Genomic DNA, 25,995 nt, shown 5'->3' with positions numbered 1-25,995 from the left:
ACGAAAACATTAGTCTGGAAGTCTTTAGCTTCAGCAGCGACACACTGCTTCTGCTCGCTAGCAATGAAAATGTTAGTCCGGGAGTCTTTAGCTCCAGCAGCGACACACTGCCTCAGCTCGCTAGCAACGAAAACATTAGTCCGGAAGTATTTAGCTCCACCAGAGACACACTGCCTCAGCTCGCTATCAATGAAAACGTTAGTCCGGAAGTCTTTAGCTCCAGCAGCGACACACTGCCTCAGCTCGCTAGCAACGAATACGATAGTCCAGAAGTCTTTAGCTTCACAGCGACACACTGCCTCAGCTCGCTGGCAATGAAAACATTGGTCCGGAAGTCTTTAGCTTCAGCAGCGACACACTGCCTCAGCTCGGTAGCAATGAAAACATTAGCCCGGGAGTCTTTAGCTCCGGCAGCGACACACTGCCTCAGCTCGCTAGCAACGAAAACGTTAGTCCGGCAGTCTTTAGCTCCAGCAGCGACACACTGCCTCAGCTCGCTAGCAATGAAAACGTTAGTCCGGAAATCTTTAGCTTCAGCAGCGACACACTGCCTCAGCTCGCTAGCAACGAAAACGTTAGTCCGGGAGTCTTTAGCTCCAGCAGCGACACACAGCCTCAGCTCGCTAGCAATGAAAACGTTAGTCCGGAAGTCTATAGCTTCAGCAGCGACACACTGCCTCACCTCGCTAGCAATGAAAACGTTAGTCCAGAAGTCTTTCCAGCAGCGACACACTGCCTCAGCTCGCTAGCAACGAAAACATTAGCTCGGGAGTCTTTAGCTCCAGCAGCGACACACTGCCTCAGCTAGCCAGCAACGAAAACGTTAGCCCGGGAGTCTTTAGCTCCAGTAGAGACACACTGCCTCATCTCGCTAGCAACGAAAGCGTTAGCCCGGGAGTCTTTAGCTCCAGCAGCGACACACTGCATCAGCTCGCTAGCAATGAAAACGTTAGTCCGGAAGTCTTTAGCTTCAGCAGCGACACACTGTCTCAGCTAGCTAGCAACGAAAACGTTAGTCCAGAAGTCTTTCCATCAGCGACACACTGCCTCAGCTCGCTAGCAACGAAAACATTGGTCCGGAAGTCTTTAGCTTCAGCAGTGACACACTGCCTCAGCTCGCTAGCAACGGAAACGTTAGTCCGGAAGTCTTTAGCTCCAGCAGCGACACACTGCCTCAGCTCGCTAGCAACGAAAACATTAGTCCGGAAGTCTTTAGCTCCACAGCGACACACTGCCTCTGCTAGCTGACAACGAAAACGTTAGTCCGGGAATCTTTAGCTATAGCAGCGACACACTGCCTCTGCTAGCTAGCAACGACAACGTTAGTCCGGGAGTCTTTAGCTCCAGCAGCGACACACAGCCTCAGCTCGCTAGCAACGAAAACGTTAGTCCAGAAGTCTTTCCATCAGCGACACACTGCCTCAGCTCGCTAGCAACGAAAACATTGGTCCGGAAATCTTTAGCTTCAGCAGCGACACACTGCCTCAGCTCACTAGCAACGAAAACTTTAGTCCGGAAGTCTTTAGCACCAGCAGCGACACACTGCCTCACCTCGCTAGCAATGAAAACGTTAGTCCAGAAGTCTTTCCAGCAGCGACACACTGCCTCTGCTAGCTGACAACGAAAACGTTAGTCCGGGAGTCTTTAGCTGTAGCAGCGACACACTGCCTCTGCTAGCTAGCAACGACAACGTTAGTCCGGGAGTCTTTAGCTCCAGCAGCGACACACAGCCTCAGCTCGCTAGCAATGAAAACGTTAGTCCGGAAGTCTTTAGCTTCAGCAGCGACACACTGCCTCACCTCGCTAGCAATGAAAACGTTATTCCAGAAGTCTTTCCAGCAGCGACACACTGCCTCAACTCGCTAGCAACGAAAACATTGGTCCGGAAGTCTTTAGCTTCAGCAGCGACACATTGCCTCAACTCGCTAGCAACGAAAACATTAGTCCGGAAGTCTTTAGCTCCAGCAGCGACACACTGCCTCTGCTAGCTGACAACGAAAACGTTAGTCCGGGAGTCTTTAGCTCCAGCAGCGACACACTGCCTCAGCTAACTAGCAACGAAAGCGTTAGCCCGGGAGTCTTTAGGTCCAGCAGCGACACACTGCATCAGCTCGCTAGCAATGAAAACGTTAGTCCAGAAGTCTTTAGCTTCAGCAGCGACACACTGTCTCAGCTCGCTAGCAACGAAAACGTTAGTCCAGAAGTCTTTCCAGCAGCGACACACTGCCTCAGCTCGCTAGCAACGAAAACATTGGTCCGGAAGTCTTTAACTTCAGCAGCGACACACTGCATCAGCTCGGTAGCAATGAAAACATTAGCCCGGGAGTCTTTAGCTCCAGCAGCGACACACTGCCTCAGCTCGCTAGCAACGAAAACGTTAGTCCGGCAGTCTTTAGCTCCAATAGCGACACACTGCCTCAGCTCGCTAGCAATGAAAACGCTAGTCCGGAAATCTTTAGGTTCAGCAGCGACACACTGCCTCAGCTCGCTAGCAACGAAAACGTTAGTCCGGGAGTCTTTAGCTCCAGCAGCGACACACAGCCTCAGCTCGCTAGCAATGAAAACGTTAGTCCGGAAGTCTTTAGCTTCAGCAGCGACACACTGCCTCACCTCGCTAGCAATGAAAACGTTAGTCCAGAAGTCTTTCCAGCAGCGACACACTGCCTCAGCTCGCTAGCAACGAAAACATTAGCCCGGGAGTCTTTAGCTCCAGCAGCGACACACTGCCTCAGCTAGCTAGCAACGAAAACGTTAGCCCGGGAGTCTTTAGCTCCAGTAGAAACACACTGCCTCATCTCGCTAGCAACGAAAGCGTTAGCCCGGGAGTCTTTAGCTCCAGCAGCGACACACTGCATCAGCTCGCTAGCAATGAAAACGTTAGTCCGGAAGTCTTTAGCTTCAGCAGCGACACACTGTCTCAGCTCGCTAGCAACGAAAACGTTATTCCAGAAGTCTTTCCATCAGCGACACACTGCCTCAGCTCGCTAGCAACGAAAACATTGGTCCGGAAGTCTTTAGCTTCAGCAGCGACACACTGCCTCAGCTCGCTAGCAATGAAAACGTTAGTCCGGAAGTCTTTAGCTTCAGCAGCGACACACTGCCTCAGCTCGCTAGCAACGAAAACATTAGTCCGGAAGTCTTTAGCTCCAGCAGCGACACACTGCCTCTGCTAGCTGACAACGAAAACGTTAGTCCGGGAGTCTTTAGCTCCAGCAGCGACACACTGCCTCAGCTAACTAGCAACGAAAGCGTTAGCCCGGGAGTCTTTAGGTCCAGCAGCGACACACTGCATCAGCTCGCTAGCAATGAAAACGTTAGTCCAGAAGTCTTTAGCTTCAGCAGCGACACACTGTCTCAGCTCGCTAGCAACGAAAACGTTAGTCCAGAAGTCTTTCCAGCAGCGACACACTGCCTCAGCTCGCTAGCAACGAAAACATTGGTCCGGAAGTCTTTAGCTTCAGCAGCGACACACTGCATCAGCTCGGTAGCAATGAAAACATTAGCCCGGGAGTCTTTAGCTCCAGCAGCGACACACTGCCTCAGCTCGCTAGCAACGAAAACGTTAGTCCGGCAGTCTTTAGCTCCAATAGCGACACACTGCCTCAGCTCGCTAGCAATGAAAACGCTAGTCCGGAAATCTTTAGGTTCAGCAGCGACACACTGCCTCAGCTCGCTAGCAACGAAAACGTTAGTCCGGGAGTCTTTAGCTCCAGCAGCGACACACAGCCTCAGCTCGCTAGCAATGAAAACGTTAGTCCGGAAGTCTTTAGCTTCAGCAGCGACACACTGCCTCACCTCGCTAGCAATGAAAACGTTAGTCCAGAAGTCTTTCCAGCAGCGACACACTGCCTCAGCTCGCTAGCAACGAAAACATTAGCCCGGGAGTCTTTAGCTCCAGCAGCGACACACTGCCTCAGCTAGCTAGCAACGAAAACGTTAGCCCGGGAGTCTTTAGCTCCAGTAGAAACACACTGCCTCATCTCGCTAGCAACGAAAGCGTTAGCCCGGGAGTCTTTAGCTCCAGCAGCGACACACTGCATCAGCTCGCTAGCAATGAAAACGTTAGTCCGGAAGTCTTTAGCTTCAGCAGCGACACACTGTCTCAGCTCGCTAGCAACGAAAACGTTATTCCAGAAGTCTTTCCATCAGCGACACACTGCCTCAGCTCGCTAGCAACGAAAACATTGGTCCGGAAGTCTTTAGCTTCAGCAGCGACACACTGCCTCAGCTCGCTAGCAATGAAAACGTTAGTCCGGAAGTCTTTAGCTTCAGCAGCGACACACTGCCTCAGCTCGCTAGCAACGAAAACATTAGTCCGGAAGTCTTTAGCTCCAGCAGCGACACACTGCCTCTGCTAGCTGACAACGAAAACGTTAGTCCGGGAGTCTTTAGCTCCAGCAGCGACACACTGCCTCAGCTCGCTAGCAATGAAAACGTTAGTCTGGAAGTCTTTAGCTTCAGCAGCGACACACTGCCTCAGCTCGCTAGCAACAAATACGATAGTCCAGAAGTCTTTAGCTTCAGCAGCGACACACTGCCTCAGCTCGCTAGCAACGAAAACATTAGTCCGGAAGTCTTTAGCTTCAACAGCGACACACTGCCTCAGCTCGGTAGCAACAAAAACATTAGTCCGGAAGTCTTTAGCTCCAGCAGCGACACACTGCCTCTGCTAGCTGGCAACGAAAACGTTAGTCCGGGAGTCTTTAGCTGTAGCAGCGACACACTGCCTCTTCTAGCTAGCAACGACAACGTTAGTCCGGGAGTCATAAGCTTCAGCAGCGACACACTGCCTCAGCTAGATAGCAACGAAAAAGTTAGCCCGGGAGTCTTTAGCTCCAGCAGCGACACACTGCCTCAGCTCGCTAGCAACGAAAACGTTAGTCCAGAAGTCTTTCCATCAGCGACTCACTGCCTCAGCTCGGTAGCAACGAAAACATTGGTCCGGAAGTCTTTAGCTTCAGCAGCAACACACTGCCTCAGCTCGCTAGCAACGAAAACATTAGTCTGGAAGTCTTTAGCTTCAGCAGCGACACACTGCTTCTGCTCGCTAGCAATGAAAATGTTAGTCCGGGAGTCTTTAGCTCCAGCAGCGACACACTGCCTCAGCTCGCTAGCAACGAAAACATTAGTCCGGAAGTATTTAGCTCCACCAGAGACACACTGCCTCAGCTCGCTATCAATGAAAACGTTAGTCCGGAAGTCTTTAGCTCCAGCAGCGACACACTGCCTCAGCTCGCTAGCAACGAATACGATAGTCCAGAAGTCTTTAGCTTCACAGCGACACACTGCCTCAGCTCGCTGGCAATGAAAACATTGGTCCGGAAGTCTTTAGCTTCAGCAGCGACACACTGCCTCAGCTCGGTAGCAATGAAAACATTAGCCCGGGAGTCTTTAGCTCCGGCAGCGACACACTGCCTCAGCTCGCTAGCAACGAAAACGTTAGTCCGGCAGTCTTTAGCTCCAGCAGCGACACACTGCCTCAGCTCGCTAGCAATGAAAACGTTAGTCCGGAAATCTTTAGCTTCAGCAGCGACACACTGCCTCAGCTCGCTAGCAACGAAAACGTTAGTCCGGGAGTCTTTAGCTCCAGCAGCGACACACTGCCTCAGCTCGCTAGCAACGAAAACATTAGCCCGGGAGTCTTTAGCTCCAGCAGCGACACACTGCCTCAGCTAGCTAGCAACGAAAACGTTAGCCCGGGAGTCTTTAGCTCCAGTAGAGACACACTGCCTCATCTCGCTAGCAACGAAAGCGTTAGCCCGGGAGTCTTTAGCTCCAGCAGCGACACACTGCACCAGCTCGCTAGCAATGAAAACGTTAGTCCGGAAGTCTTTAGCTTCAGCAGCGACACACTGTCTCAGCTCGCTAGCAACGAAAACGTTAGTCCAGAAGTCTTTCCATCAGCGACACACTGCCTCAGCTCGCTAGCAACGAAAACATTGGTCCGGAAGTCTTTAGCTTCAGCAGCGACACACTGCCTCAGCTCGCTAGCAACGAAAACGTTAGTCCGGAAGTCTTTAGCTTCAGCAGCGACACACTGCCTCAGCTCGCTAGCAACGAAAACATTAGTCCGGAAGTCTTTAGCTCCAGCAGCGACACACTGCCTCTGCTAGCTGACAACGAAAACGTTAGTCCGGGAGTCTTTAGCTGTAGCAGCGACACACTGCCTCTGCTAGCTAGCAACGACAACGTTAGTCCGGGAGTCTTAAGCTGCAGCAGCGACACACTGCCTCAGCTCGCTAGCAACGAAAACATTGGTCCGGAAGTCTTTAGCTTCAGCAGCGACACACTGCCTCAGCTCGCTAGCAACGAAAACATTAGTCCGGAAGTCTTTAACTTCAGCAGCGACACACTGCCTCAGCTCGGTAGCAACAAAACCATTAGTCCGGAAGTCTTTAGCTCCAGCAGCGACATACTGCCTCTGCTAGCTGGCAACGAAAACGTTAGTCCGGGAGTCTTTAGCTGTAGCAGCGACACACTGCCTCTGCTAGCTAGCAATGAAAACGTTAGTCTGGAAGTCTTTAGCTTCAGCAGCGACACACTGTCTCAGCTCGCTAGCAATGAAAACGTTAGTCAGGAAGTCTTTAGCTCCAGCAGCGACACACTGCCTCAGCTCGCTAGCAACGAAAACGTTAGTCCGGAAGTCTGTAGCTCCAGCAGCGACACACTGTCTCAGCTAGCTAGCAACGACAACGTTAGTCCGGGATTCCTTAGCTGCAGCAGCGACACACTGCCTCAGCTAGATAGCAACGAAAACGTTAGCCCGGGAGTCTTTAGCTCCAGCAGCGACACACTGCCTCACCTCGCTAGCAATGAAAACGTTAGTCTGTAAGTCTTTAGCTTCAGCAGCGACACACTGTCTCAGCTCGCTAGCAACGAAAACGTTAGTCCAGAAGTCTTTCCATCAGCGACACACTGCCTCAGCTCGCTAGCAACGAAAACATTGGTCCGGAAGTCTTTAGCTTCAGCAGCGACACACTGCCTCAGCTCACTAGCAACGAAAACGTTAGTCCGGAAGTATTTAGCTCCAGCAGCGACACACTGCCTCTGCTCGCTAGCTACAAAAAAAATTAGTCCGGAAGTCTTTAGCTCCAGCAGCGACACACTGCCTCAGCTCGCTAGCAACGAAAACATTAGTCCGGAAGTCTTTAGCTTCAGCAGCGACACACTGCCTCAGCTCGCTAGCAATGAAAACATTAGCCCGGGAGTCTTTAGCTCCAGCAGCGACACACTGCCTCAGCTCGCTAGCAATGAAAACGTTAGTCTGGAAGTCTTTAGCTTCAGCAGCGACACACTGCCTCAGCTCGCTAGCAACAAATACGATAGTCCAGAAGTCTTTAGCTTCAGCAGCGACACACTGCCTCAGCTCGCTAGCAACGAAAACATTAGTCCGGAAGTCTTTAGCTTCAACAGCGACACACTGCCTCAGCTCGGTAGCAACAAAAACATTAGTCCGGAAGTCTTTAGCTCCAGCAGCGACACACTGCCTCTGCTAGCTGGCAACGAAAACGTTAGTCCGGGAGTCTTTAGCTGTAGCAGCGACACACTGCCTCTTCTAGCTAGCAACGACAACGTTAGTCCGGGAGTCATAAGCTTCAGCAGCGACACACTGCCTCAGCTAGATAGCAACGAAAAAGTTAGCCCGGGAGTCTTTAGCTCCAGCAGCGACACACTGCCTCAGCTCGCTAGCAACGAAAACGTTAGTCCAGAAGTCTTTCCATCAGCGACTCACTGCCTCAGCTCGGTAGCAACGAAAACATTGGTCCGGAAGTCTTTAGCTTCAGCAGCAACACACTGCCTCAGCTCGCTAGCAACGAAAACATTAGTCTGGAAGTCTTTAGCTTCAGCAGCGACACACTGCTTCTGCTCGCTAGCAATGAAAATGTTAGTCCGGGAGTCTTTAGCTCCAGCAGCGACACACTGCCTCAGCTCGCTAGCAACGAAAACATTAGTCCGGAAGTATTTAGCTCCACCAGAGACACACTGCCTCAGCTCGCTATCAATGAAAACGTTAGTCCGGAAGTCTTTAGCTCCAGCAGCGACACACTGCCTCAGCTCGCTAGCAACGAATACGATAGTCCAGAAGTCTTTAGCTTCACAGCGACACACTGCCTCAGCTCGCTGGCAATGAAAACATTGGTCCGGAAGTCTTTAGCTTCAGCAGCGACACACTGCCTCAGCTCGGTAGCAATGAAAACATTAGCCCGGGAGTCTTTAGCTCCGGCAGCGACACACTGCCTCAGCTCGCTAGCAACGAAAACGTTAGTCCGGCAGTCTTTAGCTCCAGCAGCGACACACTGCCTCAGCTCGCTAGCAATGAAAACGTTAGTCCGGAAATCTTTAGCTTCAGCAGCGACACACTGCCTCAGCTCGCTAGCAACGAAAACGTTAGTCCGGGAGTCTTTAGCTCCAGCAGCGACACACAGCCTCAGCTCGCTAGCAATGAAAACGTTAGTCCGGAAGTCTATAGCTTCAGCAGCGACACACTGCCTCACCTCGCTAGCAATGAAAACGTTAGTCCAGAAGTCTTTCCAGCAGCGACACACTGCCTCAGCTCGCTAGCAACGAAAACATTAGCTCGGGAGTCTTTAGCTCCAGCAGCGACACACTGCCTCAGCTAGCTAGCAACGAAAACGTTAGCCCGGGAGTGTTTAGCTCCAGTAGAGACACACTGCCTCATCTCGCTAGCAACGAAAGCGTTAGCCCGGGAGTCTTTAGCTCCAGCAGCGACACACTGCATCAGCTCGCTAGCAATGAAAACGTTAGTCCGGAAGTCTTTAGCTTCAGCAGCGACACACTGTCTCAGCTAGCTAGCAACGAAAACGTTAGTCCAGAAGTCTTTCCATCAGCGACACACTGCCTCAGCTCGCTAGCAACGAAAACATTGGTCCGGAAGTCTTTAGCTTCAGCAGTGACACACTGCCTCAGCTCGCTAGCAACGGAAACGTTAGTCCGGAAGTCTTTAGCTCCAGCAGCGACACACTGCCTCAGCTCGCTAGCAACGAAAACATTAGTCCGGAAGTCTTTAGCTCCACAGCGACACACTGCCTCTGCTAGCTGACAACGAAAACGTTAGTCCGGGAATCTTTAGCTGTAGCAGCGACACACTGCCTCTGCTAGCTAGCAACGACAACGTTAGTCCGGGAGTCTTTAGCTCCAGCAGCGACACACAGCCTCAGCTCGCTAGCAACGAAAACGTTAGTCCAGAAGTCTTTCCATCAGCGACACACTGCCTCAGCTCGCTAGCAACGAAAACATTGGTCCAGAAATCTTTAGCTTCAGCAGCGACACACTGCCTCAGCTCACTAGCAACGAAAACTTTAGTCCGGAAGTCTTTAGCACCAGCAGCGACACACTGCCTCACCTCGCTAGCAATGAAAACGTTAGTCCAGAAGTCTTTCCAGCAGCGACACACTGCCTCTGCTAGCTGACAACGAAAACGTTAGTCCGGGAGTCTTTAGCTGTAGCAGCGACACACTGCCTCTGCTAGCTAGCAACGACAACGTTAGTCCGGGAGTCTTTAGCTCCAGCAGCGACACACAGCCTCAGCTCGCTAGCAATGAAAACGTTAGTCCGGAAGTCTTTAGCTTCAGCAGCGACACACTGCCTCACCTCGCTAGCAATGAAAACGTTATTCCAGAAGTCTTTCCAGCAGCGACACACTGCCTCAACTCGCTAGCAACGAAAACATTGGTCCGGAAGTCTTTAGCTTCAGCAGCGACACATTGCCTCAACTCGCTAGCAACGAAAACATTAGTCCGGAAGTCTTTAGCTCCAGCAGCGACACACTGCCTCTGCTAGCTGACAACGAAAACGTTAGTCCGGGAGTCTTTAGCTGTAGCAGCGACACACTGCCGCTGCTAGCTAGCAACGACAACGTTAGTCCGGGAGTCTTTAGCTCCAGCAGCGACACACTGCCTCAGCTAACTAGCAACGAAAGCGTTAGCCCGGGAGTCTTTAGGTCCAGCAGCGACACACTGCATCAGCTCGCTAGCAATGAAAACGTTAGTCCAGAAGTCTTTAGCTTCAGCAGCGACACACTGTCTCAGCTCGCTAGCAACGAAAACGTTAGTCCAGAAGTCTTTCCAGCAGCGACACACTGCCTCAGCTCGCTAGCAACGAAAACATTGGTCCGGAAGTCTTTAGCTTCAGCAGCGACACACTGCATCAGCTCGGTAGCAATGAAAACATTAGCCCGGGAGTCTTTAGCTCCAGCAGCGACACACTGCCTCAGCTCGCTAGCAACGAAAACGTTAGTCCGGCAGTCTTTAGCTCCAATAGCGACACACTGCCTCAGCTCGCTAGCAATGAAAACGCTAGTCCGGAAATCTTTAGGTTCAGCAGCGACACACTGCCTCAGCTCGCTAGCAACGAAAACGTTAGTCCGGGAGTCTTTAGCTCCAGCAGCGACACACAGCCTCAGCTCGCTAGCAATGAAAACGTTAGTCCGGAAGTCTTTAGCTTCAGCAGCGACACACTGCCTCACCTCGCTAGCAATGAAAACGTTAGTCCAGAAGTCTTTCCAGCAGCGACACACTGCCTCAGCTCGCTAGCAACGAAAACATTAGCCCGGGAGTCTTTAGCTCCAGCAGCGACACACTGCCTCAGCTAGCTAGCAACGAAAACGTTAGCCCGGGAGTCTTTAGCTCCAGTAGAAACACACTGCCTCATCTCGCTAGCAACGAAAGCGTTAGCCCGGGAGTCTTTAGCTCCAGCAGCGACACACTGCATCAGCTCGCTAGCAATGAAAACGTTAGTCCGGAAGTCTTTAGCTTCAGCAGCGACACACTGTCTCAGCTCGCTAGCAACGAAAACGTTATTCCAGAAGTCTTTCCATCAGCGACACACTGCCTCAGCTCGCTAGCAACGAAAACATTGGTCCGGAAGTCTTTAGCTTCAGCAGCGACACACTGCCTCAGCTCGCTAGCAATGAAAACGTTAGTCCGGAAGTCTTTAGCTTCAGCAGCGACACACTGCCTCAGCTCGCTAGCAACGAAAACATTAGTCCGGAAGTCTTTAGCTCCAGCAGCGACACACTGCCTCTGCTAGCTGACAACGAAAACGTTAGTCCGGGAGTCTTTAGCTGTAGCAGCGACACACTGCCTCTGCTAGCTAGCAACGACAACGTTATTCCGGGAGTCTTAAGCTGCAGCAGCGACACACTGCCTCAGCTCGCTAGCAATGAAAACATTGGTCCGGAAGTCTTTAGCTTCAGCAGCGACACACTGCCTCAGCTCGCTAGCAAGAAATACGATAGTCCAGAAGTCTTTAGCTTCAGCAGCGACACACTGCCTCAGCTCGCTAGCAACGAAAACATTAGTCCGGAAGTCTTTAACTTCAGCAGCGACACACTGCCTCAGCTCGGTAGCAACAAAACCATTAGTCCGGAAGTCTTTAGCTCCAGCAGCGACACACTGCCTCTGCTAGCTGACAACGAAAACGTTAGTCCGGGAGTCTTTAGCTGTAGCAGCGACACACTGCCGCTGCTAGCTAGCAACGACAACGTTAGTCCGGGAGTCTTTAGCTCCAGCAGCGACACACAGCCTCAGCTCGCTAGCAATGAAAACGTTAGTCCGGAAGTCTTTAGCTTCAGCAGCGACACACTGCCTCACCTCGCTAGCAATGAAAGCGTTAGTCCAGAAGTCTTTCCAGCAGCGACACACTGCCTCAGCTCGCTAGCAACGAAAACATTAGCCCGGGAGTCTTTAGCTCCAGCAGCGACACACTGCCTCAGCTAGCTAGCAACGAAAACGTTAGCCCGGGAGTCTTTAGCTCCTGTAGAGACACACTGCCTCATCTCGCTAGCAACGAAAGCGTTAGCCCGGGAGTCTTTAGCTCCAGCAGCGACACACTGCCTCAGCTCGCTAGCAACGAAAACACTAGTCCGGAAGTATTTAGCTCCAGCAGCGACACACTGCCTCAGCTCGCTAGCAATGAAAACGTTAGTCCAGAAGTCTTTAGCTTCAGCAGCGACACACTGCCTCAGCTCGCTAGCAACGAATACGATAGTCCAGAAGTCTTTAGCTTCAGCACTGACACACTGCCTCAGCTCCCTAGCAACGAAAACGTTAGTCCGGGAGTCTTTAGCTCCAGCAGCGACACACTGCCTGAGCTCGCTAGCAACGAAAACATTAGTCCGGAAGTCTTTAGCTTCAGCAGCGACACGCTGCCTCAGCTCGCTAGCAATGAAAACATTAGCCCGGGAGTCTTTAGCTCCAGCAGCGACACACAGCCTCAGCTCGCTAGCAATGGAAACGTTAGTCCGGAAGTCTTTAGCTTCAGCAGCAACACACTGCCTCAGCTCACTAGCAAAGAAAACGTTAGCCCGGGAGTCTTTAGCTCCAGCAGTGACACACTGCCTCAGCTCGCTAGCAACGAAAACGTTAGTCCGGGAGTCTTTAGCTCCAGCAGCGACACACTGCCTCAGCTCGCTAGCAACGAATATGTTAGTCCAGAAGTCTTTCCAGCAGCGTCACACTGCCTCAGGTAGCTAGCAACGAAAACATTAGTCTGGAAGTCTTTAGCTTCAGCAGCGACACACTGCCTCTGCTCGCTAGCAATGAAAATGTTAGTCCGGGAGTCTTTAGCTCCAGCAGCGACACACTGCCTCAGCTCACTAGCAATGAAAACATTAGCCCGGGAGTCTTTAGCTCCAGCAGTGACACACTGCCTCAGCTCGCTAGCAACGAAAACGTTAGTCCGGGAGTCTTTAGCTCCAGCAGCGACACACTGCCTCACCTCGCTAGCAATGAAAGCGTTAGTCCAGAAGTCTTTCCAGCAGCGACACACTGCCTCAGCTCGCTAGCAACGAAAACATTAGCCCGGGAGTCTTTAGCTCCAGCAGCGACACACTGCCTCAGCTAGCTAGCAACGAAAACGTTAGCCCGGGAGTCTTTAGCTCCTGTAGAGACACACTGCCTCATCTCGCTAACAACGAAAGCGTTAGCCCGGGAGTCTTTAGCTCCAGCAGCGACACACTGCATCAGCTCGCTAGCAATGAAAACGTTAGTCCAGAAGTCTTTAGCCTCAGCAGCGACACACTGTCTCAGCTCGATAGCAACGAAAACGTTAGTCCAGAACTCTTTCCAGCAGCGACACACTGCCTCAGCTCGCTAGCAATGAAAACATTAGTCTGGAAGTCTTTAGCTTCAGCAGCGACACACTGCCTCTGCTCGCTAGCAATGAAAATGTTAGTCCGGGAGTCTTTAGCTCCAGCAGCGACACACTGCCTCAGCTCGCTAGCAACGAAAACATTAGTCCGGAAGTATTTAGCTTCAGCAGCGACACACTGCCTCAGCTCGCTAGCAACGAATACGATAGTCCAGAAGTCTTTAGCTTCAGCAGCGACACACTGCCTCAGCTCGCTAGCAACGAAAACATTGGTCCGGAAGTCTTTAGGTTCAGCAGCGACACACTGCCTCAGCTCGGTAGCAATGAAAACATTAGCCCGGGAGTCTTTAGCTCCAGCAGCGACACACTGCCTCAGCTCGCTAGCAACGAAAACGTTAGTCCGGCAGTCTTTAGCTCCAATAGCGACACACTGCTTCAGCTCGCTAGCAATGAAAACGTTAGTCCGGAAGTCTTTAGCTTCAGCAGCGACACAGTGTCTCAGCTAGCTAGCAACGAAAACGTTAGTCCAGAAGTCTTTCCATCAGCGACACACTGCCTCAGCTCGCTAGCAACGAAAACATTGGTCCGGAAGTCTTTAGCTTCAGCAGTGACACACTGCCTCAGCTCGCTAGCAACGGAAACGTTAGTCCGGAAGTCTTTAGCTCCAGCAGCGACACACTGCCTCAGCTCGCTAGCAACGAAAACATTAGTCCGGAAGTCTTTAGCTCCACAGCGACACACTGCCTCTGCTAGCTGACAACGAAAACGTTAGTCCGGGAATCTTTAGCTATAGCAGCGACACACTGCCTCTGCTAGCTAGCAACGACAACGTTAGTCCGGGAGTCTTTAGCTCCAGCAGCGACACACAGCCTCAGCTCGCTAGCAACGAAAACGTTAGTCCAGAAGTCTTTCCATCAGCGACACACTGCCTCAGCTCGCTAGCAACGAAAACATTGGTCCGGAAATCTTTAGCTTCAGCAGCGACACACTGCCTCAGCTCACTAGCAACGAAAACTTTAGTCCGGAAGTCTTTAGCACCAGCAGCGACACACTGCCTCACCTCGCTAGCAATGAAAACGTTAGTCCAGAAGTCTTTCCAGCAGCGACACACTGCCTCTGCTAGCTGACAACGAAAACGTTAGTCCGGGAGTCTTTAGCTGTAGCAGCGACACACTGCCTCTGCTAGCTAGCAACGACAACGTTAGTCCGGGAGTCTTTAGCTCCAGCAGCGACACACAGCCTCAGCTCGCTAGCAATGAAAACGTTAGTCCGGAAGTCTTTAGCTTCAGCAGCGACACACTGCCTCACCTCGCTAGCAATGAAAACGTTATTCCAGAAGTCTTTCCAGCAGCGACACACTGCCTCAACTCGCTAGCAACGAAAACATTGGTCCGGAAGTCTTTAGCTTCAGCAGCGACACATTGCCTCAACTCGCTAGCAACGAAAACATTAGTCCGGAAGTCTTTAGCTCCAGCAGCGACACACTGCCTCTGCTAGCTGACAACGAAAACGTTAGTCCGGGAGTCTTTAGCTGTAGCAGCGACACACTGCCGCTGCAACTAGCAACGACAACGTTAGTCCGGGAGTCTTTAGCTCCAGCAGCGACACACTGCCTCAGCTAACTAGCAACGAAAGCGTTAGCCCGGGAGTCTTTAGGTCCAGCAGCGACACACTGCATCAGCTCGCTAGCAATGAAAACGTTAGTCCAGAAGTCTTTAGCTTCAGCAGCGACACACTGTCTCAGCTCGCTAGCAACGAAAACGTTAGTCCAGAAGTCTTTCCAGCAGCGACACACTGCCTCAGCTCGCTAGCAACGAAAACATTGGTCCGGAAGTCTTTAGCTTCAGCAGTGACACACTGCCTCAGCTAACTAGCAACGAAAGCGTTAGCCCGGGAGTCTTTAGGTCCAGCAGCGACACACTGCATCAGCTCGGTAGCAATGAAAACATTAGCCCGGGAGTCTTTAGCTCCAGCAGCGACACACTGCCTCAGCTCGCTAGCAACGAAAACGTTAGTCCGGCAGTCTTTAGCTCCAATAGCGACACACTGCCTCAGCTCGCTAGCAATGAAAACGCTAGTCCGGAAATCTTTAGGTTCAGCAGCGACACACTGCCTCAGCTCGCTAGCAACGAAAACGTTAGTCCGGGAGTCTTTAGCTCCAGCAGCGACACACAGCCTCAGCTCGCTAGCAATGAAAACGTTAGTCCGGAAGTCTTTAGCTTCAGCAGCGACACACTGCCTCACCTCGCTAGCAATGAAAACGTTAGTCCAGAAGTCTTTCCAGCAGCGACACACTGCCTCAGCTCGCTAGCAACGAAAACATTAGCCCGGGAGTCTTTAGCTCCAGCAGCGACACACTGCCTCAGCTAGCTAGCAACGAAAACGTTAGCCCGGGAGTCTTTAGCTCCAGTAGAAACACACTGCCTCATCTCGCTAGCAACGAAAGCGTTAGCCCGGGAGTCTTTAGCTCCAGCAGCGACACACTGCATCAGCTCGCTAGCAATGAAAACGTTAGTCCGGAAGTCTTTAGCTTCAGCAGCGACACACTGTCTCAGCTCGCTAGCAACGAAAACGTTATTCCAGAAGTCTTTCCATCAGCGACACACTGCCTCAGCTCGCTAGCAACGAAAACATTGGTCCGGAAGTCTTTAGCTTCAGCAGCGACACACTGCCTCAGCTCGCTAGCAATGAAAACGTTAGTCCGGAAGTCTTTAGCTTCAGCAGCGACACACTGCCTCAGCTCGCTAGCAACGAAAACATTAGTCCGGAAGTCTTTAGCTCCAGCAGCGACACACTGCCTCTGCTAGCTGACAACGAAAACGTTAGTCCGGGAGTCTTTAGCTCCAGCAGCGACACACTGCCTCAGCTCGCTAGCAATGAAAACGTTAGTCTGGAAGTCTTTAGCTTCAGCAGCGACACACTGCCTCAGCTCGCTAGCAACGAATACGATAGTCCAGAAGTCTTTAGCTTCAGCAGCGACACACTGCCTCAGCTCGCTAGCAACGAAAACATTAGTCCGGAAGTCTTTAGCTTCAACAGCGACACACTGCCTCAGCTCGGTAGCAACAAAAACATTAGTCCGGAAGTCTTTAGCTCCAGCAGCGACACACTGCCTCTGCTAGCTGGCAACGAAAACGTTAGTCCGGGAGTCTTTAGCTGTAGCAGCGACACACTGCCTCTTCTAGCTAGCAACGACAACGTTAGTCCGGGAGTCATAAGCTTCAGCAGCGACACACTGCCTCAGCTAGATAGCAACGAAAAAGTTAGCCCGGGAGTCTTTAGCTCCAGCAGCGACACACTGCCTCAGCTCGCTAGCAACGAAAACGTTAGTCCAGAAGTCTTTCCATCAGCGACTCACTGACTCAGCTCGGTAGCAACGAAAACATTGGTCCGGAAGTCTTTAGCTTCAGCAGCAACACACTGCCTCAGCTCGCTAGCAACGAAAACATTAGTCTGGAAGTCTTTAGCTTCAGCAGCGACACACTGCTTCTGCTCGCTAGCAATGAAAATGTTAGTCCGGGAGTCTTTAGCTCCAGCAGCGACACACTGCCTCAGCTCGCTATCAATGAAAACGTTAGTCCGGAAGTCTTTAGCTCCAGCAGCGACACACTGCCTCAGCTCGCTAGCAACGAATACGATAGTCCAGAAGTCTTTAGCTTCACAGCGACACACTGCCTCAGCTCGCTGGCAATGAAAACATTGGTCCGGAAGTCTTTAGCTTCAGCAGCGACACACTGCCTCAGCTCGGTAGCAATGAAAACATTAGCCCGGGAGTCTTTAGCTCCGGCAGCGACACACTGCCTCAGCTCGCTAGCAACGAAAACGTTAGTCCGGCAGTCTTTAGCTCCAGCAGCGACACACTGCCTCAGCTCGCTAGCAATGAAAACGTTAGTCCGGAAATCTTTAGCTTCAGCAGCGACACACTGCCTCAGCTCGCTAGCAACGAAAACGTTAGTCCGGGAGTCTTTAGCTCCAGCAGCGACACACTGCCTCAGCTCGCTAGCAACGAAAACATTAGCCCGGGAGTCTTTAGCTCCAGCAGCGACACACTGCCTCAGCTAGCTAGCAACGAAAACGTTAGCCCGGGAGTCTTTAGCTCCAGTAGAGACACACTGCCTCATCTCGCTAGCAACGAAAGCGTTAGCCCGGGAGTCTTTAGCTCCAGCAGCGACACACTGCACCAGCTCGCTAGCAATGAAAACGTTAGTCCGGAAGTCTTTAGCTTCAGCAGCGACACACTGTCTCAGCTCGCTAGCAACGAAAACGTTAGTCCAGAAGTCTTTCCATCAGCGACACACTGCCTCAGCTCGCTAGCAACGAAAACATTGGTCCGGAAGTCTTTAGCTTCAGCAGCGACACACTGCCTCAGCTCGCTAGCAACGAAAACGTTAGTCCGGAAGTCTTTAGCTTCAGCAGCGACACACTGCCTCAGCTCGCTAGCAACGAAAACATTAGTCCGGAAGTCTTTAGCTCCAGCAGCGACACACTGCCTCTGCTAGCTGACAACGAAAACGTTAGTCCGGGAGTCTTTAGCTGTAGCAGCGACACACTGCCTCTGCTAGCTAGCAACGACAACGTTAGTCCGGGAGTCTTAAGCTGCAGCAGCGACACACTGCCTCAGCTCGCTAGCAACGAAAACATTGGTCCGGAAGTCTTTAGCTTCAGCAGCGACACACTGCCTCAGCTCGCTAGCAACGAAAACATTAGTCCGGAAGTCTTTAACTTCAGCAGCGACACACTGCCTCAGCTCGGTAGCAACAAAACCATTAGTCCGGAAGTCTTTAGCTCCAGCAGCGACATACTGCCTCTGCTAGCTGGCAACGAAAACGTTAGTCCGGGAGTCTTTAGCTGTAGCAGCGACACACTGCCTCTGCTAGCTAGCAATGAAAACGTTAGTCTGGAAGTCTTTAGCTTCAGCAGCGACACACTGTCTCAGCTCGCTAGCAATGAAAACGTTAGTCAGGAAGTCTTTAGCTCCAGCAGCGACACACTGCCTCAGCTCGCTAGCAACGAAAACGTTAGTCCGGAAGTCTGTAGCTCCAGCAGCGACACACTGTCTCAGCTAGCTAGCAACGACAACGTTAGTCCGGGATTCCTTAGCTGCAGCAGCGACACACTGCCTCAGCTAGATAGCAACGAAAACGTTAGCCCGGGAGTCTTTAGCTCCAGCAGCGACACACTGCCTCACCTCGCTAGCAATGAAAACGTTAGTCTGTAAGTCTTTAGCTTCAGCAGCGACACACTGTCTCAGCTCGCTAGCAACGAAAACGTTAGTCCAGAAGTCTTTCCATCAGCGACACACTGCCTCAGCTGGCTAGCAACGAAAACATTGGTCCGGAAGTCTTTAGCTTCAGCAGCGACACACTGCCTCAGCTCACTAGCAACGAAAACGTTAGTCCGGAAGTATTTAGCTCCAGCAGCGACACACTGCCTCTGCTCGCTAGCTACAAAAAAAATTAGTCCGGAAGTCTTTAGCTCCAGCAGCGACACACTGCCTCAGCTCGCTAGCAACGAAAACATTAGTCCGGAAGTCTTTAGCTTCAGCAGCGACACACTGCCTCAGCTCGCTAGCAATGAAAACATTAGCCCGGGAGTCTTTAGCTCCAGCAGCGACACACTGCCTCAGCTCGCTAGCAATGAAAACGTTAGTCTGGAAGTCTTTAGCTTCAGCAGCGACACACTGCCTCAGCTCGCTAGCAACAAATACGATAGTCCAGAAGTCTTTAGCTTCAGCAGCGACACACTGCCTCAGCTCGCTAGCAACGAAAACATTAGTCCGGAAGTCTTTAGCTTCAACAGCGACACACTGCCTCAGCTCGGTAGCAACAAAAACATTAGTCCGGAAGTCTTTAGCTCCAGCAGCGACACACTGCCTCTGCTAGCTGGCAACGAAAACGTTAGTCCGGGAGTCTTTAGCTGTAGCAGCGACACACTGCCTCTTCTAGCTAGCAACGACAACGTTAGTCCGGGAGTCATAAGCTTCAGCAGCGACACACTGCCTCAGCTAGATAGCAACGAAAAAGTTAGCCCGGGAGTCTTTAGCTCCAGCAGCGACACACTGCCTCAGCTCGCTAGCAACGAAAACGTTAGTCCAGAAGTCTTTCCATCAGCGACTCACTGCCTCAGCTCGGTAGCAACGAAAACATTGGTCCGGAAGTCTTTAGCTTCAGCAGCAACACACTGCCTCAGCTCGCTAGCAACGAAAACATTAGTCTGGAAGTCTTTAGCTTCAGCAGCGACACACTGCTTCTGCTCGCTAGCAATGAAAATGTTAGTCCGGGAGTCTTTAGCTCCAGCAGCGACACACTGCCTCAGCTCGCTAGCAACGAAAACATTAGTCCGGAAGTATTTAGCTCCACCAGAGACACACTGCCTCAGCTCGCTATCAATGAAAACGTTAGTCCGGAAGTCTTTAGCTCCAGCAGCGACACACTGCCTCAGCTCGCTAGCAACGAATACGATAGTCCAGAAGTCTTTAGCTTCACAGCGACACACTGCCTCAGCTCGCTGGCAATGAAAACATTGGTCCGGAAGTCTTTAGCTTCAGCAGCGACACACTGCCTCAGCTCGGTAGCAATGAAAACATTAGCCCGGGAGTCTTTAGCTCCGGCAGCGACACACTGCCTCAGCTCGCTAGCAACGAAAACGTTAGTCCGGCAGTCTTTAGCTCCAGCAGCGACACACTGCCTCAGCTCGCTAGCAATGAAAACGTTAGTCCGGAAATCTTTAGCTTCAGCAGCGACACACTGCCTCAGCTCGCTAGCAACGAAAACGTTAGTCCGGGAGTCTTTAGCTCCAGCAGCGACACACAGCCTCAGCTCGCTAGCAATGAAAACGTTAGTCCGGAAGTCTATAGCTTCAGCAGCGACACACTGCCTCACCTCGCTAGCAATGAAAACGTTAGTCCAGAAGTCTTTCCAGCAGCGACACACTGCCTCAGCTCGCTAGCAACGAAAACATTAGCTCGGGAGTCCTTAGCTCCAGCAGCGACACACTGCCTCAGCTAGCTAGCAACGAAAACGTTAGCCCGGGAGTGTTTAGCTCCAGTAGAGACACACTGCCTCATCTCGCTAGCAACGAAAGCGTTAGCCCGGGAGTCTTTAGCTCCAGCAGCGACACACTGCATCAGCTCGCTAGCAATGAAAACGTTAGTCCGGAAGTCTTTAGCTTCAGCAGCGACACACTGTCTCAGCTAGCTAGCAACGAAAACGTTAGTCCAGAAGTCTTTCCATCAGCGACACACTGCCTCAGCTCGCTAGCAACGAAAACATTGGTCCGGAAGTCTTTAGCTTCAGCAGTGACACACTGCCTCAGCTCGCTAGCAACGGAAACGTTAGTCCGGAAGTCTTTAGCTCCAGCAGCGACACACTGCCTCAGCTCGCTAGCAACGAAAACATTAGTCCGGAAGTCTTTAGCTCCACAGCGACACACTGCCTCTGCTAGCTGACAACGAAAACGTTAGTCCGGGAATCTTTAGCTGTAGCAGCGACACACTGCCTCTGCTAGCTAGCAACGACAACGTTAGTCCGGGAGTCTTTAGCTCCAGCAGCGACACACAGCCTCAGCTCGCTAGCAACGAAAACGTTAGTCCAGAAGTCTTTCCATCAGCGACACACTGCCTCAGCTCGCTAGCAACGAAAACATTGGTCCAGAAATCTTTAGCTTCAGCAGCGACACACTGCCTCAGCTCACTAGCAACGAAAACTTTAGTCCGGAAGTCTTTAGCACCAGCAGCGACACACTGCCTCACCTCGCTAGCAATGAAAACGTTAGTCCAGAAGTCTTTCCAGCAGCGACACACTGCCTCTGCTAGCTGACAACGAAAACGTTAGTCCGGGAGTCTTTAGCTGTAGCAGCGACACACTGCCTCTGCTAGCTAGCAACGACAACGTTAGTCCGGGAGTCTTTAGCTCCAGCAGCGACACACAGCCTCAGCTCGCTAGCAATGAAAACGTTAGTCCGGAAGTCTTTAGCTTCAGCAGCGACACACTGCCTCACCTCGCTAGCAATGAAAACGTTATTCCAGAAGTCTTTCCAGCAGCGACACACTGCCTCAACTCGCTAGCAACGAAAACATTGGTCCGGAAGTCTTTAGCTTCAGCAGCGACACATTGCCTCAACTCGCTAGCAACGAAAACATTAGTCCGGAAGTCTTTAGCTCCAGCAGCGACACACTGCCTCTGCTAGCTGACAACGAAAACGTTAGTCCGGGAGTCTTTAGCTGTAGCAGCGACACACTGCCGCTGCTAGCTAGCAACGACAACGTTAGTCCGGGAGTCTTTAGCTCCAGCAGCGACACACTGCCTCAGCTAACTAGCAACGAAAGCGTTAGCCCGGGAGTCTTTAGGTCCAGCAGCGACACACTGCATCAGCTCGCTAGCAATGAAAACGTTAGTCCAGAAGTCTTTAGCTTCAGCAGCGACACACTGTCTCAGCTCGCTAGCAACGAAAACGTTAGTCCAGAAGTCTTTCCAGCAGCGACACACTGCCTCAGCTCGCTAGCAACGAAAACATTGGTCCGGAAGTCTTTAGCTTCAGCAGCGACACACTGCATCAGCTCGGTAGCAATGAAAACATTAGCCCGGGAGTCTTTAGCTCCAGCAGCGACACACTGCCTCAGCTCGCTAGCAACGAAAACGTTAGTCCGGCAGTCTTTAGCTCCAATAGCGACACACTGCCTCAGCTCGCTAGCAATGAAAACGCTAGTCTGGAAATCTTTAGGTTCAGCAGCGACACACTGCCTCAGCTCGCTAGCAACGAAAACGTTAGTCCGGGAGTCTTTAGCTCCAGCAGCGACACACAGCCTCAGCTCGCTAGCAATGAAAACGTTAGTCCGGAAGTCTTTAGCTTCAGCAGCGACACACTGCCTCACCTCGCTAGCAATGAAAACGTTAGTCCAGAAGTCTTTCCAGCAGCGACACACTGCCTCAGCTCGCTAGCAACGAAAACATTAGCCCGGGAGTCTTTAGCTCCAGCAGCGACACACTGCCTCAGCTAGCTAGCAACGAAAACGTTAGCCCGGGAGTCTTTAGCTCCAGTAGAAACACACTGCCTCATCTCGCTAGCAACGAAAGCGTTAGCCCGGGAGTCTTTAGCTCCAGCAGCGACACACTGCATCAGCTCGCTAGCAATGAAAACGTTAGTCCGGAAGTCTTTAGCTTCAGCAGCGACACACTGTCTCAGCTCGCTAGCAACGAAAACGTTATTCCAGAAGTCTTTCCATCAGCGACACACTGCCTCAGCTCGCTAGCAACGAAAACATTGGTCCGGAAGTCTTTAGCTTCAGCAGCGACACACTGCCTCAGCTCGCTAGCAATGAAAACGTTAGTCCGGAAGTCTTTAGCTTCAGCAGCGACACACTGCCTCAGCTCGCTAGCAACGAAAACATTAGTCCGGAAGTCTTTAGCTCCAGCAGCGACACACTGCCTCTGCTAGCTGACAACGAAAACGTTAGTCCGGGAGTCTTTAGCTGTAGCAGCGACACACTGCCTCTGCTAGCTAGCAACGACAACGTTATTCCGGGAGTCTTAAGCTGCAGCAGCGACACACTGCCTCAGCTCGCTAGCAACGAAAACATTGGTCCGGAAGTCTTTAGCTTCAGCAGCGACACACTGCCTCAGCTCGCTAGCAAGAAATACGATAGTCCAGAAGTCTTTAGCTTCAGCAGCGACACACTGCCTCAGCTCGCTAGCAACGAAAACATTAGTCCGGAAGTCTTTAACTTCAGCAGCGACACACTGCCTCAGCTCGGTAGCAACAAAACCATTAGTCCGGAAGTCTTTAGCTCCAGCAGCGACACACTGCCTCTGCTAGCTGACAACGAAAACGTTAGTCCGGGAGTCTTTAGCTGTAGCAGCGACACACTGCCGCTGCTAGCTAGCAACGACAACGTTAGTCCGGGAGTCTTTAGCTCCAGCAGCGACACACAGCCTCAGCTCGCTAGCAATGAAAACGTTAGTCCGGAAGTCTTTAGCTTCAGCAGCGACACACTGCCTCACCTCGCTAGCAATGAAAGCGTTAGTCCAGAAGTCTTTCCAGCAGCGACACACTGCCTCAGCTCGCTAGCAACGAAAACATTAGCCCGGGAGTCTTTAGCTCCAGCAGCGACACACTGCCTCAGCTAGCTAGCAACGAAAACGTTAGCCCGGGAGTCTTTAGCTCCTGTAGAGACACACTGCCTCATCTCGCTAGCAACGAAAGCGTTAGCCCGGGAGTCTTTAGCTCCAGCAGCGACACACTGCCTCAGCTCGCTAGCAACGAAAACACTAGTCCGGAAGTATTTAGCTCCAGCAGCGACACACTGCCTCAGCTCGCTAGCAATGAAAACGTTAGTCCAGAAGTCTTTAGCTTCAGCAGCGACACACTGCCTCAGCTCGCTAGCAACGAATACGATAGTCCAGAAGTCTTTAGCTTCAGCACTGACACACTGCCTCAGCTCGCTAGCAACGAAAACGTTAGTCCGGGAGTCTTTAGCTCCAGCAGCGACACACTGCCTGAGCTCGCTAGCAACGAAAACATTAGTCCGGAAGTCTTTAGCTTCAGCAGCGACACGCTGCCTCAGCTCGCTAGCAATGAAAACATTAGCCCGGGAGTCTTTAGCTCCAGCAGCGACACACAGCCTCAGCTCGCTAGCAATGGAAACGTTAGTCCGGAAGTCTTTAGCTTCAGCAGCAACACACTGCCTCAGCTCACTAGCAAAGAAAACGTTAGCCCGGGAGTCTTTAGCTCCAGCAGTGACACACTGCCTCAGCTCGCTAGCAACGAAAACGTTAGTCCGGGAGTCTTTAGCTCCAGCAGCGACACACTGCCTCAGCTCGCTAGCAACGAATATGTTAGTCCAGAAGTCTTTCCAGCAGCGTCACACTGCCTCAGGTAGCTAGCAACGAAAACATTAGTCTGGAAGTCTTTAGCTTCAGCAGCGACACACTGCCTCTGCTCGCTAGCAATGAAAATGTTAGTCCGGGAGTCTTTAGCTCCAGCAGCGACACACTGCCTCAGCTCACTAGCAATGAAAACATTAGCCCGGGAGTCTTTAGCTCCAGCAGTGACACACTGCCTCAGCTCGCTAGCAACGAAAACGTTAGTCCGGGAGTCTTTAGCTCCAGCAGCGACACACTGCCTCACCTCGCTAGCAATGAAAGCGTTAGTCCAGAAGTCTTTCCAGCAGCGACACACTGCCTCAGCTCGCTAGCAACGAAAACATTAGCCCGGGAGTCTTTAGCTCCAGCAGCGACACACTGCCTCAGCTAGCTAGCAACGAAAACGTTAGCCCGGGAGTCTTTAGCTCCTGTAGAGACACACTGCCTCATCTCGCTAACAACGAAAGCGTTAGCCCGGGAGTCTTTAGCTCCAGCAGCGACACACTGCATCAGCTCGCTAGCAATGAAAACGTTAGTCCAGAAGTCTTTAGCCTCAGCAGCGACACACTGTCTCAGCTCGCTAGCAACGAAAACGTTAGTCCAGAACTCTTTCCAGCAGCGACACACTGCCTCAGCTCGCTAGCAATGAAAACATTAGTCTGGAAGTCTTTAGCTTCAGCAGCGACACACTGCCTCTGCTCGCTAGCAATGAAAATGTTAGTCCGGGAGTCTTTAGCTCCAGCAGCGACACACTGCCTCAGCTCGCTAGCAACGAAAACATTAGTCCGGAAGTATTTAGCTCCAGCAGCGACACACTGCCTCAGCTCGCTAGCAATGAAAACGTTAGTCCAGAAGTCTTTAGCTTCAGCAGCGACACACTGCCTCAGCTCGCTAGCAACGAATACGATAGTCCAGAAGTCTTTAGCTTCAGCAGCGACACACTGCCTCAGCTCGCTAGCAACGAAAACATTGGTCCGGAAGTCTTTAGGTTCAGCAGCGACACACTGCCTCAGCTCGGTAGCAATGAAAACATTAGCCCGGGAGTCTTTAGCTCCAGCAGCGACACACTGCCTCAGCTCGCTAGCAACGAAAACGTTAGTCCGGCAGTCTTTAGCTCCAATAGCGACACACTGCTTCAGCTCGCTAGCAATGAAAACGTTAGTCCGGAAATCTTTAGGTTCAGCAGCGACACACTGCCTCAGCTCGCTAGCAACGAAAACGTTAGTCCGGGAGTCTTTAGCTTCAGCAGCGACACACAGCCTCAGCTCGCTAGCAATGAAAACGTTAGTCCGGAAGTCTTTAGCTTCAGCAGCGACACACTGCCTCACCTCGCTAGCAATGAAAACGTTAGTCCAGAAGTCTTTCCAGCAGCGACACACTGCCTCAGCTCGCTAGCAACGAAAACATTAGCCCGGGAGTCTTTAGCTCCAGCAGCGACACACTGCCTCAGCTAGCTAGCAACGAAAACGTTAGCCCGGGAGTCTTTAGCTCCAGTAGAGACACACTGCCTCATCTCGCTAGCAACGAAAGCGTTAGCCCGGGAGTCTTTAGCTACAGCAGCGACACACTGCATCAGCTCGCTAGCAATGAAAACGTTAGTCCGGAAGTCTTTAGCTTCAGCAGCGACACACTGTCTCAGCTCGCTAGCAACGAAAACGTTAGTCCAGAAGTCTTTCCATCAGCGACACACTGCCTCACCTCGCTAGCAATGAAAACGTTATTCCAGAAGTCTTTCCAGCAGCGACACACTGCCTCAACTCGCTAGCAACGAAAACATTGGTCCGGAAGTCTTTAGCTTCAGCAGCGACACATTGCCTCAACTCGCTAGCAACGAAAACATTAGTCCGGAAGTCTTTAGCTCCAGCAGCGACACACTGCCTCTGCTAGCTGACAACGAAAACGTTAGTCCGGGAGTCTTTAGCTGTAGCAGCGACACACTGCCGCTGCTAGCTAGCAACGACAACGTTAGTCCGGGAGTCTTTAGCTCCAGCAGCGACACACTGCCTCAGCTAACTAGCAACGAAAG

Source organism: Lampris incognitus, chromosome 1, assembly GCF_029633865.1.
Source record: "Lampris incognitus isolate fLamInc1 chromosome 1, fLamInc1.hap2, whole genome shotgun sequence".
Classification (NCBI taxonomy): Eukaryota; Metazoa; Chordata; class Actinopteri; order Lampriformes; family Lampridae; genus Lampris; species Lampris incognitus.
The sequence above is the reverse complement of the archived record's forward strand: the minus strand, read 5'-3'. Positions refer to the sequence as shown.